At 45.1% G+C, this 14,492-nt stretch overlaps 1 protein-coding gene across 3 annotated transcripts in view; it reads right to left on the bottom strand.

Annotated features, from left to right (window-relative positions):
* Positions 1 to 2,129, bottom strand: part of SCML2 (Scm polycomb group protein like 2) — a 48,062-nt gene extending 45,933 nt beyond the window's left edge. The window contains exon 1 of one of the 3 annotated variants that reach the window (XM_081859086.1): positions 1,866 to 2,129. The gene's annotated coding sequence lies outside the window, so the exon portion shown is untranslated. Of the gene's footprint in view, positions 1 to 79; positions 180 to 388; positions 974 to 1,865 lie in introns of those variants that run through there. The other 2 variants (XM_081859087.1, XM_081859088.1) reach the window with 2 other exon arrangements.
* Positions 2,130 to 14,492: the final 12,363 nt, after the last annotated feature.

Here is a 14,492-nt window from a genome sequence, read left to right as displayed (position 1 = left end):
TTTGCTTAGAAGCAAGTCTCTGTGTGTTCACTAGGGCTTATTCCCTAATAGGTCTGTTTAGGACTGCTACCTTACTTACTTCAACTAAGACTCACTAAGAGCTCACAGTGAACATGCATAGGATCCATCTCAATTCTTGTCATCTGAAGCATAAGATCTTGGAAAATCACCCTGGGATCCTATGGGATGGAAATATAATGGGATTTACTTTCCAAGCAAGTGTGTGTTTAGGAAAGGAAGTACCACTTGTTTTTTACCAGAATCTAAAGTTAACAATGTCAACAAAGTATTCCTAGACACAATTTGCAGTATTGCAGCAGCGTGCTGCTCTGCAAAACTGCTCTCCACCCGTCCTCAAGGCACTTTAGGCCAAGCCCTACTGACTTACGGGAAAACTCCGTGGAAAAGGGCAAGAGCAAGTGCAACGTCTTAAGCAGGGGAAGATTCGCCGGTGTGGGGGGCACCCAAAGCACACGGACTCCTCCTCATCTGTCCGGCTGAAAGCCTTGCCTTCAATCGAGAGCTGCCTGCAGCCGGTTCTGAAGCAAGTGGATTTTAGGCGCCACTCCTCCTCCTCCTCAGGAAGGAACAAGGGAGGGGAGCATTCCGCCTGCGGGAAGCTGCAGCCCAAGGAGGTGTGTCCTCTCACGCTCCTGTCAAATATACAGCAAAGCGATACCAAACCACACACGGAACACTCCGGCCCAAAATGCACGGCGACGGGGGGGGGGGCGGTCAAAAAAGGAGGAGATCTAACTTGATCTCTGGGCGGTCAGTTCTGTGAACCCAGGAAAGGTGTCCTCCTCCGCCGCCTCCCATGTTTCCCCAGCCCCGCAAGCGCTAATCCTCCCTTCTGAGTTCTGCCCTACTTCTGCTCCAAGTTGAAACGCCTGTGCGCCTTGTTTCTGGATTTCTACGCGCGTAGGATTCAAACGCGCCAGCTGCGGAGGCTCAACTCCGGCGGCCAGGCTGCTCCCCCCCCCCCCGCCTTCCTTATTATTATTTTTAAGTCAACCGCCCAAAAAGAGCGGGAAGGAGGAGAGAAAGCACACCATCGCAAGAGCAGGAGCGCCCATCCCCGAAATCTAGGGGGCCTTCCAGGGAGCGGGAGGGAAAAAGAGACCGAGAGAGACCTGCCATGCCCCGGGCTAAACACAAGGTTAGCTCCCCTTCCAAGATCTCCCACCTCCTCCTCCTCCTTTGCCTCTCCCTCAAGAGGAATGCAATTTCCCCCTCCCCTCGGCCTTTTGATCGCAAGGAAGGTGGACGTGAAAGGTTTCGGCAGAGGGAGCGGGGGGAAGTCCCGCTTCGGCGGAGATAAAAACTCTCGCGCGCGCGCTCCGAACGCGGCAGGCGCGCAAAAACTAAAATAACAACAGGGAGACCGGGGGAGAGAGAGCGCGCTCAGCAGCAAACTGCAGGGAGAGGGGCGGCGCAGCGACACAAACGGGGGGCGGGGGGCGGGGGGAGACACACGACTGGAGCCAGCGGGATGGGAGAGCCGCTTCCCTCCTCAGCCGAACCCGCCTTGCGGGCTTCTGGGCGAGCGAGCGAGCGAGCGGCCGGCACCCACCGGGCAGCCCACCGCGTCCCTTTCTGCACGCGCGCGCTCTCCGGAAGGCGGGCGGCAACTGCTGCGCCACAGCCGCCGCCGCCGCTTCCCCTTGCACTGCCCGCGCTCCAGCGTGCGGGACCCGGGAGACGCCGCAGCGAGGAGAGGAGGAGGAGGAGGAGGCAGCAAAGGGGGAGGAGGCGGCGGCGGCGGCTCCGGCTTCGCCTCCTTTCCTCCCTCGCAAGGCTCCTCGGCAGCCCCGGCGTGAGGCAGAACCCCGGGGCCCGGGAGCCGCCGGCCAGCCGGCACTCACCGAAGAGAAGGGACCCGGCGCCCCCTCGGCGCGCCGGCGACGCGGCTCGCGTGTCTGTCAGCTGCGCGGCTGCTGCCCCCGTCGCTTGGATTCACGCCGCCTCCGCCTCCGCCATGTTCCTGGGGCGCCGCGCATGCCCGGCAGCGGCACTGGGGGCTTCCCTCCGCCTTCGCGTCCTCCCTTCGCAGCCCACTGACAAGGGGGCGGAGGGCGCGGGCGGCGGCTCACCCACCGCCTCCGCCGCTACCACCATGCTGCGGACCCGGCTCGGAGTCGGAGGGGGGCTGGGCGCCTGCTCTCCACGCCCACGCCAGGCGGCTCCTGTGCACTTGCTGCTCCGCAGAGCGCGCGCAAACGCCCGCGCGGGCGCAGGAAGAGCGCGCGCAGTGCCGCTCGGGCGAGCCAGGAGCTGGCGGGGCCGACCCTCTCGCAAAGCAACGTTTTAAACATACGTTTTCTGTTAGCACGAGTAACATCATTTATGAAAATGCAGGGCAAAATATATATTTTTAATAAACCAATATACAAAACAGTTACACTTAAAACCTGCTAACAGATCACCTTGGAAGCTGGGGAGAGAGTTTCGTAAAACGGGTGCAATTCCTTTCTGTTTAGTTCCCCAAAAAAGTTTAGTCCCACCCTCCCTTTATCTTAATTTCACTATCTTTTCCGGTGGTTCCATGCAGATGTCAGAACAGTATGCTCTGTATGTGCCACATAAAAGCATGTGTACAAAATTGAAGCAAAATGTTTCTGTCAATGGAATACATATGTTTCTCTGGACACATACATTTTCTATTATCAAAGTTTGATTTTGTGGCTTTATGCTGGAATTGAAGCAATGGTTTCCTGCAAAACTACCATGATTAATGCCCCCACCAATTACAGCTGTTGTGAATTATCACTGTGCTTATCTTGGGTAAATTTAAGCTCTATGTAGAATTATCTTACAGGGTACTTTTAATTGCCATGGCCCAAGAGTATTAGTGGAGAGAGAAGATAAAACCCTATGATTCTGATATAGTGGATCCCAGTCTGCAAATTATTATGCAGGAAAAAAGTACAAGACTTATCTTTAGCAAAATCAAGAAAATAGACTGAACACGGCTACCGCTCTGACAATTGTTATACGCAGAGTCTCTAGTAATCATCAAATATAATCTAAAAAATACTGCACATGAATGCATGTGGAAGTATCCTCTGTCAAGCCACCTTTTTTCAGTTCCTACTATCCCTAGTTGCTTCCTAATAATTCCTTCTTCCTCATCTGCACTATTCTTTATCAAGCTCCATTCTCTTTCTTCAAGCTTTTTCCCTGCTGTGATATTAAGCATATGCACTTTGAAGTACGTAAATTCAGCCTGAAATCAATTGTGCCTTAAGGATGTGTACGAAATGGTCGCTGCAAAGAAGGTGCTTTGAACAGGGACAGTATTCCTATGACAGGGGGGAATTAACACATTTGTATGCTTCCTTTTCCCCAAGGAGATCTGTATAATGAGGTCTCACTTTATCCTGAAATCAACCTGGTGGGGTATGTTAGACCCAAGAGGTAGTGGCTGTCCAATAAATAGTGGCTGCAATAGTTTCATGATACAGTGGTATCGAAATGATACACTGAAATTAAAAAATGGCACATTCAATCTCCCCATAGACCCCCCCCACAGCTATACTATCCACACTTTCATTGTACAAAATTAATTATCTTCAAAAATGGGAAGAAAGGGCCTTTATGCATTAACATATTTTTATGAAGAAGCAGCTCCTTAACAGAACCTAAAGTAAGAACGTGGATCCACTACTTGGATTTTTATATACATATTTTTCTTAGTAATGTCCTGTTTTATACTGTACTGATATTTATGTACCAAAAAATGGAATTAAACATTTGGGGAGGGGTTAATGAGTGAGTAAAGACTACTGGTCTTTCAGAAGCAAGTTAAGGCCATTTTATTTAAACACCTTTGAGAGAGTAACTTTAATTCAGCTTGTGTTCTTGTGGAAGAGGCTTTTTTAGTGGTTCCAATGGACATTAATATAATTGGACACTTAACACAGTTATTGTTTTTAGATAACTGGGGACAGGAAGGTGGGACTGAAATTATTCATGTAATTAAATGCACTTCAAGTAAAGTGACTTTTCAGGTGTTAGTAAGAATGGGTGGCATTAAGTAAGAGAGAGGCTCTTATCAAATAGCCCCATGCCTGTGCTAGACAGGACCTATGGGCAAGTTAACACCTGATTCATTTATTTTTATTGTAGCAGATTCTTTACCTCTCTACTATGTAGGGATAGGTGAATCTGTTGATGTCAGTTTCCAATCTTGAAATCAGTTCTCCCCATTAATAGATCCACTTGCACATTTTCTTAAATTTTCTTAAACCCAGGCAGAAATCCTGTACACATGCATTTTGCTGGGAATTCATCATTGGCTGCAGTGGGATTTACTTTGGAGTAGATACGCTTAAGACTGTGCAAGTCTTCCAGGTGCAACCTGTCTTTGGGTGGGGATGATTAACTAGCACCAGAGGAAGTTTCCCTCTGATCCAGATTAATCTGTCCCAAGGACTCTGGTAGCTTCAAAGTGGTCAAAGACACTTAAAAGCTTGTAACATTTTGGAGGTGAGATTAGGGTCGGAGAATACATGCTGCAATCCCATCCTTCAGGCTGCCATAAAACTGTTAGAAGATTGATCAAGACCACTTTCCAGAACCTCATGTTCTTTCTGTTGTCTCCCTTACCTTTCTGGAGGACAATTCAGATGCTCAAGTTGTTTTGCATGAGTTTCCCCCTCTTTCCTTTTCTAATTTGCAAACTGTTTCCCAGAAAACAGGTGTGGGGTCATTTGTATTAAAACAAACAGGTGGAAACCTACCACAATTTGTTGCAGTATGTCCCCAGCCTCTGAAAGGAGTGGTTCTAGAGCTCCAACCAGTCTAGAACATGAACTTTGTCATGCTGTCTGAGACTATAGGGTGGGATGTTTCAGAAGGTAGGGAGCATGATAAGGACGGACATTAAAACTTTCCCCACTCTATGCAATGACATATCAATGAGCTCAGGCTCAGTGGACAAGAAATTAAATACAGTTCCCATTTAAAGGCAAACCTACTTAATTCACACCGTCTTGAAACAATGCACAAATTGAAATGCAGCCATCCTTCAAAAAAATTGTCCTTCTCTGAATTTTGCATTGTGGTCCTCTAGCTAATTAAGATGTGCACCAATGTATATAATAGGAGAAAGTGTGCATGTTGTTGTTGTTGTTTTAAAAAAATATATATTAGTGAAAATAACACACAAAAATGCATATTAGGGAAACTTGTCTTTCAAAAATTTGTTATGAGGAAAAGTGCAAACAAAAATGTGTATAAGTTCACATCAAAACGCTGATGAATGTGAAATATGTAGAAATGAAGATGAGAAAAATGAGAAATTGAGGGAAACCGAAATTGGCAGATTAACCAATCCATAGGCTCAGGACTCCCTGCAGGTCTCAGTCATGAGTTCCTATTGCTATATAGTGTGATGCAGAGGAAGTTGCTAGCAAGTGGGAAAGGCAGAAGTATGGTACTTTTCTCCTCTCCTTCTGAAACCTCCATATAGTGCAGTGCTCCTTTCCAGGGCTCCAGTCATGCCAGATCAAGTCTTGTTATGGTGTTCAGAGGTCACGGGGTGAGGGAGACAGCAGTGAAGTTTCAGATGGGGAAAGGAGAAACTGATACCTCCCACCACCACAGTCCTCAAATTTTCTTCTTGCTGTAGTGCTATAAAGTACCAAAGGTGAACACTTAATTGTGGGGAAATTACAGTGCGTGGAAAAGAGGTGGATTCTTTTCTCAACTCCCCAGTGCATATCCAATCAAACTTAATGTTCACATCCAGGAAAACTGTAAGCTGTTAGAAGGTACCCAGCCCAGAACCTGCAGATTTAATAGCAAGGATGAGGGAGCATTTTCAGCTTTTGAGCAACCTTCTTGAAGGAGGGGGCACATATCCGTGTTGTGGTGCCAGAGGCAAAATGTGAATTTTAGCTTTCTTCAGTTGGCTAATTTTTACACACACTCCCACACCCCTTTCTCTCTTCCATCCGTGCAGAACAGAGGCATTCTCAGAGTTCAAGGACGCATTCCACTCAGGCAAAATGGCATAAAGTGGGGGGCAGGGTGAGGCTGTGGCCTGAGGGGAGAGAGTGTGGCCTGAGAAAGTCCAGAGAGTCTGATGGAGTGGCCTGAGGTGCCACATTTGGCTGCCAGGCCTGAGGTTCTTCATTCCTATTTTGTAGATATATACTGGGTGGGGGTTCTGGATACTGGACAAGGAGTTTCCCCCCATTTCATTCCTCCTGAACAATCAGAGGTGGCAAGTAGTGTAAGCTAGTTCTGATCATGGGGTAATGAAAATAAGCAACAGGCATGGCAGCCAAGGGATGATGCAAGTCTGCATAATATTAATTAATCTCAATCTGGTGCTGTACTTAATAAGAGAGACACCTGGAATGATCCCTTGCATGTGTTGGCTTTCCTCCAGCAAGCACACTCCACCCTAATAAAAGTAAGCGTCCCCGTTTCATCTCTTGAGAAATCCAAGTTTCACCCCTCCAGTGGGTCCTGGGTAGAATGCAAGACCACCAGAGACCAGTGTGCATGTCAGGACCTCCTATAGCACCTACACAAGGTCTCCATAAATATTCCCTCAAAAATATTATTTATTGCACTTATTAGTTACTCTTGTTAAAATGAAATATGACTCAAGGCAAGTTACAAAAAAGGGGTGCATAAATGAAAACCAACGTAAAACTAAAACAGAGTAAAAGCTAAAAGCACGTTCGTATTTATAAAAAGGCACTGAAGGAGACCGCTAATATAAAAAGCCCACCAAATTAAAGGCCACAGGCTTGGTGGAAAAGAAAGGTTTTTGCCCAGTGCCTAAAAATACATAACGACGGCACCAGGGAACAAGGTTTCGTAAGTGGGGAGCCACCACTGAGAAGTCTCGTTCTTGTATTGACAGCCTCCACCTTCCCTCAGAGGGGGCACACACAGAGAAGGGCTTCTAATAATAAATGCAGAGCTTGGGTCAGTTCATGTGCAGATAGGGGGTCCTTGCACAAAGGACCTGCTCAATTCCTGTTGGCATTGGCTCAGCCACACCTACATTAAAATTCTGAGTGTGAGATAACAAGCTTCTCTCTCTGCGTGTGTGATAGTGGCTGACTGTAGGTACCTTTCTCCGAATTAATGGGCAGGCTGATAAGCAGGGCATGATCACACAATTTTATCTCCTTCCTCCTTCTCTTTGAATTGTGTCACACTCTCAGGCAGCCATTTTATGTTATACTACATCCCCCCACAGCAGCCATTTTGTGGCCTGAACCCATAGCACTTTCTCAAAATTCAAAATGTACCCACTAACCCAGAAAGGTTGGCAAACCATGTTTAAAACATTATATGATTGATAGGGATGCCCATGTGTCTCTGCCACAACTGTGTGATGGGAAGCTTAATTTATGTTATTTGTAACAACTCACTTTCTGTGTGCTTTGTATGTAATGTTGCCTATGCCCATGCTGAACAGTGAGTTGATTCTTTTGAAATTTTATACAAGGGTGCTTGATAAACCCTTTCTAAGATGTGTCTGATGCCTCCTATGAAGGTGGTACCTGGTTCTCAGCAATATGGCTGTTGTCCTGCCTTTCTGCCTCCAGCTCCTTTGTTACCTTCTCCCTCTGGTCAGCCAAAGTCCTTCCATCTCCCTGATGATGCTCCTGCGCTCTACAGAAACGGCAGGGTAGAGAGCTGGCCAAATTGTTTCCTCCTCTCCACCGAGAGTCATAACCAGAGTACAGTATCTCTGTTCTCTACTGTATCCCCGAATGCCTGCTTTTCAGCCTCTCATCTGCTCCTTTTCCTTCGTCCTCCTTTTGTGTCTGAGGCTGCCAAAGAACACTTAATCCTGACTGAGCCCAAGGGCTAGTGTGAAAAGAGATATGAATCAACCTTCCCCGCTTTCAAATAATATGTCTGCAATGCACTTACCAGGGAGCATTAAGCAAACAACTCTTAGCTTCATCTGTAATATGTGGATAAATAGCCACTTACCTTACAGTGTTGTTGTCAGGATTACAAGACAACATACTGTATTGTGGGTTATTTGGAAAGACAACAGCACTATAGCAGAGATGGGGAATCTGCGGCACTCCAGATATTATTTGACTCTGCAACTTTCATCAGCTGCAGCCAACATGGCCAATGGTGGGAATTGTACTTCAGCTACATCTAGAGGGCCACAAGTTTCCTATCACTGGCCTATACAAATTCTAAACATTATTATGATTGCCACACCTCAAATCTTCTTTTGAAAAAACTCCACAAATTGTACATTACATTTGTTTTGCAGTGGTTTATAGCTTTTCTAGTTAATGAGCTCCCAGCAGAACACTTCTTCAATTAGCTCCTTTTAAGTTTTCTCACTGAATTTTTAGAGTTTCTTGATGTTCCTTTATGTAAGTCCTCAAGAAAGTGTTGAAACGAAGCGAGCAATATTGTATCTTAGTGCAAACAGAATTATAGCCTGCATGCAGCTAATCAGAAGTCTAATGTCCTATCGAAATAAATGCCCGAAAACTCCCTGAATTTAAAAGGCCAAGGATTAAATTGAATTCTGTTCCTGACAATGTGAATCTATTTGCGTATATTAAAAGGAAACGTTTGATCCTCCTCGGTGAAGAGACGCAAACTGCGTAACTTTCTTTCAGATATTCTGCAAGACACCAGTGTGGGACACTGACTTACATTTTAAATAATTTATTTCATTATGCTTTTATGTTTTTCCTATAACAAGAGAAATTCCACCTCCTGCTTCCAGGAATAAATATATGCAGTTTCAGGGGGAAAGTCAAGAATCATTTTTACAGCTGGGTAATGTAAAGCAGTTTTAACTTGCATAACTGTAATCCTATGCATCTCTACAAAAAGAAAAAGAAAAGTCCCACTGAGGTGAGTGTGGGACTGAATGCAAAGTAAGTGAGCTTAGAATTTCAGCCTTATGGGGAATAAGTGCTGTTGCACTGCCAGCTCGAAGGCAGTAGTGCTGAATATTTGCATATATAAGCATAAGTATGAAGTGTTTTCAGGAAACTCATCCAGACTTGCTTTTAGGTGTGTAGTAAATTGCTACAACAGGGTTCTTATGTTACCTCAATGGTATGGGAATTTCTGCAGCCCCAACCCACTCCACATTTCTAGGGTAATAGGAGAAGGCTGAAGATCATGCAGAAACAGTCCCATGGGGATGACACAGGGACATTGCGAAGGGAAAAGCTTTGGCGTGGGCTCCTCATCCCATGTTACAGTGCAATGAAGAGAGAAGTGCTGCTGTCATGTCAATGCCACCAGTATTAACTCAGCAAATTTATTACAGAAAGCAATAATTAAAGAAGTAATCAAAACAAGGATAGTGATATTCTGAAAGGCAATCCTGCGTGCATATATTATAAACCAGGGATAGGGAACTTCTGGCCTGCCGAATATTTGTTGGACTACAACTCCCAGCATCCTTGGCCATTGACAATGCTGGCTGGGGCTGATGGGAGATGGAGTGAAACATATCTGGAAGGCCAGAAATTCCTCATCTCCCATCCAAATGGGTGGCCATTTCTGCCTCCGGTGGGAGTGTATTCCATAATTTAACTGCACAGTTTGGAACATACTTTTATCTTGCTTGTCTACCCAGGAGCTCAAGGTTCTGTACACTTCCCTCCCCTCCCACTTTTATATTTGCAATAACCTGTGAGGTAGACTAAGTTGAGTTAATATATGTACATAAGTAACAGTTCTTGTAAATAGATTCCTGGGGGAATGGGATGCAAGTGGTCTGATCCACATACATTGTAACAGGCCCAGGAAATTCTGTTGGCATCTGTCGGCAGAACTGGGTAACAGGAGAAACTTGGGGGGGGGGGTGACTATTAAGCACCTCCAGTGCAGATGCATTTGTGAGGCTGCATGGGTTTCTCCTACATGCCTGGAGGCTTCTCATTACCCCAGCATTGTAGGAAGGGGCAGATCAGCAAGTCAAAATTAGAATCCATATTAAGGAATTCAGATTGGTTTGGATTTAGAATATCCAAAGGGCCTACACTTCAGGTGATCACTATCCTTGTTTGGAAGGGCAGAATTAACTGGAATGCATAATGGTAGGGGGGAAGTAGTGTGAACTAGGCAGCATGCAGGAACTATGTGAGCAGGCAGCACACAAATTGCATCTTCAGTTTCCATATTCGTCATGGTTAGAAAATGTCCAGATAATTAATATATGGTTGCTGGCTTTGTATATGCATCACCAAATCCATACCACTATGTCCCCTTCTTGTTATGGTTCTGATCAAGTTGACAAAATTCATGCATGTATGCAGAAGTGTTCAGTTTTACAGTGGTACCTCGGGTTAAGTACTTAATTTGTTCCGGAGGTCCGTTCTTAACCTGAAACTGTTCTTAACCTGAAGCACCACTTTAGCTAATGGGGCCTCCTGCTGCTGCTGCCGCGCTGCTGTAGCACGATTTCTGTTCTCATCCTGAAGCAAACTTCTTAACTCGAGGTACTATTTCTGGGTTAGCGGAGTCTGTAACCTGAAGCGTCTGTAACCTGAAGCGTATGTAACCCGAGGTACCACTGTATTTACATTATTTTGCAACAAGTGTGTCAAGGTTGAATCACATGCGAATATTGATTCAGAAGTTGGTGTCATGACCCCTACCCCATGCTCAAATTCAGTCCTAGATGCGGAAGGGTCAGCCAGATCAGAAGGTTCATCAGTGAATGCCACAGAAGGTTTCAGACCAGACATGGGCACCAACAGTGGCCTTGATCCAAAGCATATAATCCAATAGACCCCTAAACAAGGGTCCTGAGAACAGCCAGATGCCTCTTCATGGAGGCATCCACATTCTCTATTGCTGGATCACCAGTTCTAGCAACATGGGAGAGGAACTAAAGTTCTAGGCTCCAGGTCATCAGACCAGCCTTTTGAGCTCACCTTTCTCCAGGAAAGAGGTAGAACCTGAAAGAGGTAGTCTGGGCTGATGAGAGACCTCACTCAGTTTTTGACCTTGTCCAAGCAAGTTGTTCACTTGGTACTCTCCAAGGTCCTGTAACCCTGAACTTACCGGTTAGACTATATTGCCCTCAGGTGGTCAGACATGCTATGAGGGCTCTTGCTCATGTTCAGGTCAGACCAGAGGGAGCACAAAACACACAGAGGGAGATCTTAGTGCTCGGGCAAGATCCCAGATCAATCAGGAATCTGTTTATAGCCCTTCCTATCCAGGAAAACACAATAGCTAACTTGAGTCAGTGGGGTCAGTTCAGAGCCTGGGAATTATCCAAGCTGCAGACCAGTTCTGGGTACATCACCATGCAGGGCACTCAGAACTGAAAGTTCCTGGTTGCACCCCCAGTGCCTTTTGACAAAGTGATTGGATCTGTGGTAATTACTGGTGAGCATTAGAGCCCTAGTGGAACATTACATGGACGTGGGTCATCTCTGCCCATTTAACAGAGTGAAAATTAATATGTTTTGGGATAACCATATTTTGGTATGGATGATCCTGCTTCGTTGCTCATCTTGCACAATATGACCTTTTCGTCCCTGTGATTCTCTGGACATGCCTGGCCTCAATTAACCTCTTTAATAGAGGTTGAATAAAGTGGCATAGCACATATTGGTTTTTCATTCATAAGTATTAAGATTATTAATACTCCAAAGAAAGCATTCATTGTTGTTGTTCTTGAAGCACTTCTCAAATAATGACAAGCTCTTACAAAGGCTCACAATCTTAAGTAGCTAGAAATCACAAGAGGGAAGGGGAGGAAAGGCAGGAGGAAAGATAATATACAGAAGTAATTTGTAATTTATATAGGACAGTGCCATCATAAAAGAGGACAACCAATCAATGTTACAAGCGAATGTTTTCCCTCTCCCCCTTTTTTTCGTTGGTTTCAGTTTTGCTTTGTGTTCTTGTAAAAGAGGGAAGCATGAGAGGAAAAAATCAATCCCCAAGTTGTGCTGTTATTTCCTAAGAAGGATGAAAGATGCGTGGAAAGCCACAGAGGAAAGACACAGGGGGAAGCAAATAGAGCAGAGGGGAAACCAATGAAGTGATGAAAGGCAATAGAAGAAAACAGCCGTATCATAGGTCCAGAGACATAAATGGCATCTTGGTGCTCAGAAGCAACATATCATTAGAGAATTAGGGGATACAAGGTACAAAGAACAAGCCTTGGCTATGCGTATCTTGCCTTCCTTGTAAATTTTCAAGGGGCATCTCAGTAGTGACTAAAAAACTGGACTGGATAAACTCTGGTTTTATCTTGTAAGGCAATTTCTGTGTATATTCGAAGGTTACATATGTGATGGAGGGAAGTCATACAAGGAGCAACTTTCCTTGATTTATCAGCCAAATGCACAAAATCCTCTATCAAATGATGATCTTTATACAGTATTCCAGTTCATTTGCATATTCAGATATTTCTGCATGTCAGTGCTAGACTGCTGCAAACTCCTTGCATCATGCCACCTCCTCGGAACTAATTTAAGAGCTGTTATTCTCAGCTCAATGTAACTGTGAGAAAATTTAAACTGTCAGTTTTTCTCCATGAAGAAGGAAGTAGAATGAAGAAAAGGAATATTGCTTTCTACACACAGAAACATGTACTGCTGGATAATTGTGAGAATTACCAGAATTCAGGGGGAAAAGTCAATTCAAGAGATCTGATTTAAAAATGGAGCGGATCATTTTATTTTATTTTGTCCCTGCAGTTGCTCAATGTAGTTGCTGCATCAATTATGGACTTTTCTCCCACATCCCTTGCCAAGACTTGGATGAAGCACAACTGATGCTGGGACCATCCATCATTGGTGTGCAGATACTGCTGGCATATGGGGTGATGAATGGACTAAAAGCCTTGTGTGCTTGGTGCAACATTGACAGGCGGCCTACTTGGGAAGTACTACTCAATGGGCTCTAAATGGCCACTTTCATGTTTAAGTCAGCACATATGCGCCAGGGATCTGCTTTACCTCTCTCTCCTAAAGCTGAGGTGGTTAGTCTGCAAGCCCACAGGCTGCATCCAGCCTCCTAAGCACCTTTTTATGGTCTCCACCCTGATTTTGCATTTTTTAAAATACAGTGGTACCTCAGGTTACATATGCTTCAGGTTACATACGCTTCAGGTTACAGACTCCACTAACCCAAAAATAGTGCTTCAGGTTAAGAACTTTGCTTCAGGGTGAGAACAGAAATCGGTCTCTGGCGGCGCAGCAGCAGCAGGAGGCCCCATTAGCTAAAGTGGTGTTTCAGGTTAAGAACAGTTTCAGGTTAAGTACGGACCTCCGGAACGAATTAAGTACTTAACCTGAGGTACCACTGTATATAAAAACATTCAGTGGAATTCAGAACCACATGTTTCTGAACATTCCACATGCAGAAGAATTGCAGCTTGCCAGTTGGAATGGTTCCATCTCTCCAACATTCCCATGTGGTGTTCTGGGAATTCTCCCAACGGGTGTGGGTGGTGCAGGGACAGGAGAAAGGTGGGGAAGTCTCATTGCACAGGTGGAAGTCCTTGCACAGGGCTTCTGCTGATGGGGCATGTTAGGTGAATCTCACCCATTGACTGCTCCTATGGTAGGTCCCCTGCTGCAATACTGTAATGCCAAAAGTTTTCTTGTGGCCTTCCAAGCTTCTACCTCCACCCCCCCAGCCCAATTTGTCTAATATTCTCTCTCTCTCTCCTACTCTTGTGGGTCTCCTCTGTGATTTGGTGATGCCCCATTTTATTTTTTATTTTTTGTGTGATCCCACCTCCAATTTGTCCTGAAAAATAATTAAAGTTGGCCATGTTCCACCTTTGACGTGCATCATCTGGAGGACTGGCCATAAATCAATGCAAATTTTGGTCTGAAGAAATTTAACCACTGCTTTCCAAAGAGATAGTAAGCTGAACCACCCTATGGCTCTGACCGTGTGCTAAGAGCATTAGTTATAATTGGTAGGGGGGCATTTATCTGAACGATATTGAAGCCAGGCTGCTGAAGCTCCTTGGAGTGAAATGTGACCTGCACCAGCAGTTGGAACTTTACTGAGTTTTCTTAAAAGTTTCATTTTCGTTTGTACTTCTGAATTTAAGTCTAGCTTATTTTTTTATAATATTGAATATATTCTATGGCTGCTAATGGTTGGCTTTGTCCTGTTTTGTTTTGTTTTGTTCTTTATAAATTGACTTCTCTCCCCCACCCCAGTACTTTTGATAAGTGAATGTCTCTCAAACCAGTATGGGCACACCTCACCGTAGAAAAGCAACAGCATAGAAATAAATGGAAACAATCTATAGTATTAAAGGGCACCATCTTACAAGTGTCCAGAATAATTTTGGAGATCTTCCAAGCTGTAGCTCCTAACAAGACCACCCAGGGTTTCTGTTGGAAACCATTCTTCCTTGGTTTGCTGCATATCAAATGCTGCTGTAGTGTAAGTGTTTGCCCATGCTGAAACATCTACAAGGAACAGCCTTAAGCTAATATCAGCTGGTGCTTCGGCAGTCCTAGGCACACAATTGAAGGTAC

The sequence above is a fragment of the Podarcis erhardii genome (assembly GCF_964252035.2).
Source record: "Podarcis erhardii genome assembly, chromosome: 4".
Classification (NCBI taxonomy): Eukaryota; Metazoa; Chordata; class Lepidosauria; order Squamata; family Lacertidae; genus Podarcis; species Podarcis erhardii.
This window is presented reverse-complemented; position numbering and strand designations above follow the sequence as displayed.